At 46.4% G+C, this 6,975-nt stretch overlaps 1 long non-coding RNA gene across 1 annotated transcript; it reads right to left on the minus strand.

Moving 5' to 3' along the window:
• Positions 1 to 3,360: 3,360 nt before the first annotated feature.
• On the minus strand, positions 3,361 to 5,209 carry LOC109489458. The gene is made up of 3 exons (XR_004619028.1): positions 5,147 to 5,209; positions 4,225 to 4,278; positions 3,361 to 3,412 (listed from the first exon to the last, which is right to left on the minus strand). It is a non-coding gene; the product is annotated as an uncharacterized LOC109489458 (long non-coding RNA).
• Between the last annotated feature and the right edge of the window lie 1,766 nt (positions 5,210 to 6,975).

Raw genomic sequence — 6,975 nt, forward strand, 5'->3', positions numbered from 1 at the left:
AAAACCCAGAGTTTTAAATCTTTATGACATTCTCTGCTCCTGTATCACCCTTGGAAATTTATTTGATTCCCACACAATTTCTGTGACTCCCTTTGTGCAATGAACATTCTTCCCCGAGGACAGTTTCTTTTCTTTGGCTGCAGAAAAGCAAATGAGTGGCTAAGGAATATAGATTCAAGTGCACCCAGTGAGACAGGTCAGAGAAGGGGGGGTGTGATTTATTGAAGGGAACGCGTGTTGAAGATGCATGTTGACGCTTGAAGACTGGAAACAGAAACCAGTAATAAGAATCGGCATTTGCGGGGCGCCTGGGTAGCGCAGTCGTTAAGCGTCTGCCTTCGGCTCAGGGCATGATCCCGGCGTTCGGGGATCGAGTCCCACATCGGGCTCCTCCGCNACATTGAAGATGCATGTTGACGCTTGAAGACTGGAAACAGAAACCAGTAATAAGAATCGGCATTTGCGGGGCGCCTGGGTAGCGCAGTCGTTAAGCGTCTGCCTTCGGCTCAGGGCATGATCCCGGCGTTCGGGGATCGAGTCCCACATCGGGCTCCTCCGCTGGGAGCCTGCTTCTTCCTCTCCCACTCCCCTGCTGTGTTCCCTCTCTCGCTGGCAGTCTCTCTGTCACATAAATAAATAAAAATCTTTAAAAAAAAAAAAGTCGGCATTTGCCAGAACCATCGTTTGGGAGAGGTGACAACAGTTGCTCCCAGAGAGTGGCCTTATCTTAATGGGAACAAGAAGGCTTGGCACTCGGCTATCTTGTAGGCTCAGGAGCAAAACACTTAACAAAACTTTTCAAAAGACACTGTCATTTTCTAATTTAACATTAGAAATGTTCACATCGTGTTCATGTCTTTAAGATTCCAGATAAATATTAAGTAATGTGCCTCTTTTCAAATCATTGAGAAGTCCAGGAGAGATTTTCTTGGGTTTTGAGCCAGCTCAGGCCTTGATCCACATTTCAGAGGATTCTCCTGGCTGAATGTCCAAATCATTTCAATGATCTTTAGGGGGAGCTGTCCGTATAACATGATATATCATGTTTATGTCTGGCCAGCAGTGAAAATTAAGTTCTGCAATGTTTAAGGCATTTTTCAAAAGACACTGATAAAAACTGACAAACCTCACTGCATTTTGAGAGACTAGTTGTCTCCATAGACTGTTCTGATTTTAAAAGACTTTTCTGCCACTGCGATAAGACAGAGAAACCATAGGGGAAAATGTGTCAGGTTACGTATTTGTATTTGTCAAGAGAGCAGGGTGTAGCTGAGTTACATGGAGATGGGGGGATTGTCTCACTTAATGACAGTGAAAGCATACCCACCTCCTTCCATGTCGCCCAGGAGATGCGGCAAGGTTCCGTGGGGACCCGCACCGCACAACAGATCTCTCAGGAAAGAGGTGACGTCTTCAGGTCTTCAGGCCCCTGACATGGTCATTAACTCTGGGGAGCCAAAGAAAGAGAACGAACGTAGGGGTGGCTTCTTGATAGCGTTCTCCACGGGACCCCTTTGTTTAGTGATTCCACCCCTGTTCCTTCCCAGAAATGTAATGGTTGGTAGATGGCTGCCTGATGACCCACTCATTCTCTGTCTGACTTGGGCCGAAGTGCAGGAAGGCACAGCCTGAAGAGTTCTCGTGATCTTGGGGGCAGTGGAGGTGCTGGGTCAGGCACAGTTCGCCATCTGGCTCTTTCCTCCTGACTCAGGGGTCTTTCCTGGTGCCTCCTCTTACCAGCCTTCAGCCTCCACTCTGGGTTCTGTGCCCGGACTTTGTTTTAGAAGCAGTGACACACCTGCTTTTTCCAAATTCTTACCCCAAATAACCAGATGTTGTAATAATGGAGTGCTTCTTTTTTTTCTCTTTTTTCTTTTTTTTAAGATTTTATTTATTTGACAGAGAGAGACAGCCAGCGAGAGAGGGAACACAAGCAGGGGGAGTGGGAGAGGAAGAAGCAGGCTCCCAGCAGAGGAGCCTGATGTGGGGCTCAATCCCAGAACGCAGGGATCACACCCTGAGCCAAAGGCAGACGCTTAACTACTGAGCCACCCAGGCGAGTGTTTCTTATCAGATCTCCCTAAACTGGCGGCTGTGATGTGGTAGCTTAGAGCCCAAGGGGCCTGTGAGGATTAACTAGTACAGGCTGTAAAAAATACTTGGTTTTTTTTAAGTAATCTTTGTACCCAAGGTGGGGCTCGAATTCATGACCCTGAGATCAATAGTTGCATGCTCTACCGATTGGGCCAGCCAGGTGCCCCTGTAAAAAATACTTTTTATCATGTTATATTTACATGTTAATACATGTAAACATATCTTTAGATTATGAAGTATTGCAACATGAACACCCATGAACGTCCACTCATTTAAGTTCTGGAACATAATCAATGCTTCTGGGTTCCTTCTGCGTGGTGTCCCGGCTGCCCCCCACCCCAGAGTAACTACTATCCTGGATTTTATGTTTATGACTCCCTTGCATTATACATCTAATGAAAATATTGTTTTGGTTTGGTTTCAAACTGTGTCAAATACCGTGCTGCATGCACCTTGCCTCTCCTACTCAATTTTGTGTTTGAACTTCCAGCCACCCCAGTGCAGCTCCTTGTTACTGCTGAACAATATCCTATTGTGGGAACATGCCACAATTTCCAGAAGCCTTCTCTCATCATTGAACATTTGGTTCACGTCCCACAAATATTGTCACCGTGCACATTCTTCGACACATCTGGGTCATTCATTTGAGAATTTCTCCTGGGTGAGTTTCACCCAAGAGTGAAATTGCTGGCTTGTGGGCTCTGTGGGTGCTTGACCTCACAAGACAGTGCTGAAAGGTACTGATCTCCTCTCTGATCAGCTGTGCTAAGAGTCCTCATTGTTGGGGCACCTGGGTGGCGCAGTCGTTAAGTGTCTGCCTTCAGCTCAGGGCGTGATCCCAGCGTTCTGGGATCGAGCCCCACATCAGGCTTCCTCCACTAGGAGCCTGCTTCTTCCTCTCCCACTCCCCCTGCTTGTGTTCCCTCTCTCGCTGGCTGTCTCTGTCAAATAAATAAAATAAAATCTTTAAAAAAAAAAAAAAAGAGTCCTCACTGTTAGAGCTCCGGACTTTGGCCCATTTAATGGGTATAAAATAACTCATTGTGATGCTGATTTGCATTTTGCTCAACATTGAGGTTGATTTTTTTTTTATATGTTCACTGGCCATTCTTGTTTCCTCCCTCCCCCTTTCTCTGAAATGTCTTTTTATGTGTCTTGCCTAATTTTCTACTAGGTTCTTTGTCTTCTCCTTACTGATCTATAGGACTATTCTGAACACTGATCCTTTGTCGGTTATCCATGTTGCAAAAATATCTCCCAGTTTGTGGCCTTTTAATCTTCTTTGTTGTATCTGTTGATGAATAGAAAAGTTCTTCACCTACTTTAATAGAAGAGAGAATAGGCACAAAGATGTGATAGGAATTCCTGAATAGAAAAGTGTTACTATAGAAGAATGAAGTTGGACCCTTACCTAACTCAAATTTAACTCAAAATGGATTAAAAATCTAAACATAAGACCTAAAAGTATAAAACTCCTAGAAAAAAAGCATAGGGAAAATCTTGATGATATTGCATTTGGTAATGATTTCTTGGATCTGACACCAAAAGCCCAGGCAACAGAAGCAAAAATAGGCAAATGGACTACATCAAACGCGAAGCATTTCTGCACTTCAAAGGAGATAATCAACAGCATGAAAAGGAAAACACAGAATGAGAGAAAATATTTGCAAATCATGTATCTGAGGTGGAGTTAATGTTCCGAATATATAACCAAGTCCTACAACAGCAACAGCAAACCAACCCGATTAAAAGTTGGGCAAAGGACTGCACAGACTTTTCTGTAAAGATGACGTACACATGGCCAACAAACGTGAAAAGATGCCCAACATCCCTACTCGTCAGGGAAATGCTAATCAAAGCCACAGCGAGAGAGCACCTCACGCTCATCAGGATGGCCACTGTCCAAAAAAACAAAAAAACAGAAAACAACAATTGTTGGTGAGGATATGGTGACATTGGAGTTGTGTGCTGTTGGTGTGAATGTAGAATGGTGCAGCCACTGTGGAAAACAGTATGAAGTTTCCTCAAAAAATTAGAAATGGAACTGCGACATGATCCAATAATCCCACTTCCGGATATATACCCCAAAGAACTGAAAGCAGGATTTTGAAGCGGTATTTGCATACTCACCTTCATCGCAGCGTTGTTCCAAAAAGCCAAGAGCTAGAAGCAACTCAAGTGTGTCTGGATGGATGGGTAGATAAGATGTGGTTTATGCAGACAGTGGAATATTATCCAGCCTTAAAAACAAAGGAAATTCGTAGCCCTGCTACAACGTGGATGAACCTCGAGGACGTCATGGTGAGTGAAATAAGCCAGTCACAGACAGACACATACTTATATGAGGTATCCAAAATAGTCAACCTCGGGGGCGCCTGGATGGCTCAGTTGGTTGGACATCTGACTTTGGCTCAGGTCATGATCTCGGGATCCTGGGATCGGCCCCACCATGCCCCCGGCTAAGCGGGGAGTCTGCCTTTCCTTCTGACCCTCCCCCTGCTTTTTCTCTCTCTCAAATAAGATAAATAAAATCTTTTTAAAAATTAAAAAATTAAAAAAATAAAATAGTCAAATTCTTAGGAAGTAGAATGATGGTTGTCAGGGGCTGGGGCAAAAGGAATGGGGAGTTGTTTGACCCTATAGCGTTTCAGTTTGCAAGATTCAACAGTTCTGGAGATCGGTTGCACAGCAATGTGAATATGCATAGCGCTACTGAACTATACACTTAAAAAGTGGTTAAGATGGTAAGTTTTATGCTATATATATATTTTTTTTTTTAAGATTTTATTCATTTATTTGACAGAGATAGAGACAGCCAGCGAGAGAGGGAACACAAGCAGGGGGAGTGGGAGAGGAAGAAGCAGGCTCATAGCAGAGGAGCCTGATGTGGGGCTCGATCCCATAACGCCGGGATCACGCCCTGAGCCGAAGGCAGACGCTTAACCGCTGTGCCACCCAGGCGCCCCTATGCTATATATTTTTAACCACAATTTAAATTTTTTAATTTTTAAATGCAATTGCTAATAATAGCTGTCATTTATCAAGCACTTACTCTGAGCGCTTACACTGTGACGCCGGCTTTGTGTGCACTTTCTCATTGACTCTTCACAACAACCCTGAGGTGCAAGTCACTATTTCCCCTCAATTTCCTGGGAAAGTGGCTCAGTGAGGTTAAGCCACTGCTCGGTGTCACACAGCAGCAAGGGCTGAGCCCAGGGCTGGAACCCAGGTCCGGCTGCGTCTGAAGGTTGAGCTCTTCTCCGCTGTGCTGTGTGGTCCAGTGGGCAGCAGAGCCAGGCCAGGCACCGAGGGAAGCCCTCTTCCCAGCTCATCGCCGGGTGTCTTGTTCTTCAGCTGTGGTCCTTCCAACTTCTGCAGTCCTCACCGTGCTCCCCCTGCTCCAAAGCATCTCCTTTGGGGAAATCAGCCCAACACAGGCCTATGTCGCACCACCACTATCTGCTATATAAATAGGACTCCTCTTTCTGTTTCAAAACACTGCTCATGTCTTTGACAATTCATGCTCACTCCTGAGATTGCAAGCTGCTATTTTTGAAAAGATATTTTGCATGGCATCTTACCCCAGGGGCCCTTGGTATCTCAATTGGCAGAACACAGTGCAGCCCTCTGGATTTGATTATAGGTGTCTAATCTGCAGCTTGGGCTGTTCCCAAAACTCCCCTCCCATCTCCTCCATCCCCGTCCCAATGCCTTGTTCAAAACAAAGTGCTGGGTGGTTGGCCTGATGGAAGAGAGGTTGGCAGAAAGAAGAGCCCCTAGGGCAAGGCTGTCTGGTTTCTGGCCTCTTTCAATGTGGGCTTCACTGAGCACAGAAACCCCATTAATTTGCTTCTCTGATGAGGATCCACTCCGGGCCAGTGTTGGGCGCTGGGTCCACAGTGAGGAGTGGAATGGTCACCCCTGCTGGCTCTTGGGGGTTTATATCTGACTGCGACAAGATCTGTCATAGGAATTAAGGGGCATGCGAAGGGGAACAGCTGGAGGGAACTTCTTTTTTTTTTTTTTTTTTAAAGATTTTATTTATTTATTTGACAGAGATAGAGACAGCCAGCGAGAAAGGGAACACAAGCAGGGGGAGTGGGAGAGGAAGAAGCAGGCTCCTAGCGGAGGAGCCTGATGTGGGGCTCGATCCCGTAACGCCGGGATCACGCCCTGAGCTGAAGGCAGACGCTTAACCGCTGTGCCACCCAGGCGCCCCAGGAGGGAACTTCTATAAGTGATATATTCTCAGGAGGCCTTTCTGAGGAAGGATGTGGAGTCTGCCAAGTGAAGAGCCCAGAGAAGAATGTTCCAGGCCATGAATGTAGCAAGTGCCAAGGTCCTGGGGCAGGAAAGGCTGAGGTCTGTAGCCTGGCCTATTCTGAGGAAGAAAAGCAGGCCTGGGTGGCAGGAGCATGGAAGGCAAGGCGTAGGAAGTAGCAGCCAGATCCTTTGAGGGGTAAATGCAACAGACTCCCACCCCGTGCATGGAGCTGATAGGTAGGGGGTGGGGGAAACATTACTAAATCATCGCAAGCAAGAGGCCATATAGATTGCCTAAGAGCCTATGGCAGGAGCCCCCTCCCAAGTCAGTGTGTGTCTCAGAGGGGAGTGACATTTAAGCAAGATTCTAAAGCAGTGGTTCTCAAAGTGTGGTTCCTGACTAAGGGGAAGGACTAAGTCCAGGACTAAGCACCACCTGTGCAATCATTAGGAATGAAAATTCTCAGGCCCCACCCCAGACCCACCGGATCCCCCAGAACACAAAGCACAGAACCTTGAACCCAGTGAGTGCTGTTGTGGAGTGGTTGACTCACAAGCCGTCCAGTTCCGGAAGGCGCTCCCGTGTTAAGACACAGAAGTGTGGGGGGCACAGCGCAC

This window comes from Ailuropoda melanoleuca, chromosome 12, assembly GCF_002007445.2.
Source record: "Ailuropoda melanoleuca isolate Jingjing chromosome 12, ASM200744v2, whole genome shotgun sequence".
Taxonomy (NCBI): domain Eukaryota; kingdom Metazoa; phylum Chordata; class Mammalia; order Carnivora; family Ursidae; genus Ailuropoda; species Ailuropoda melanoleuca.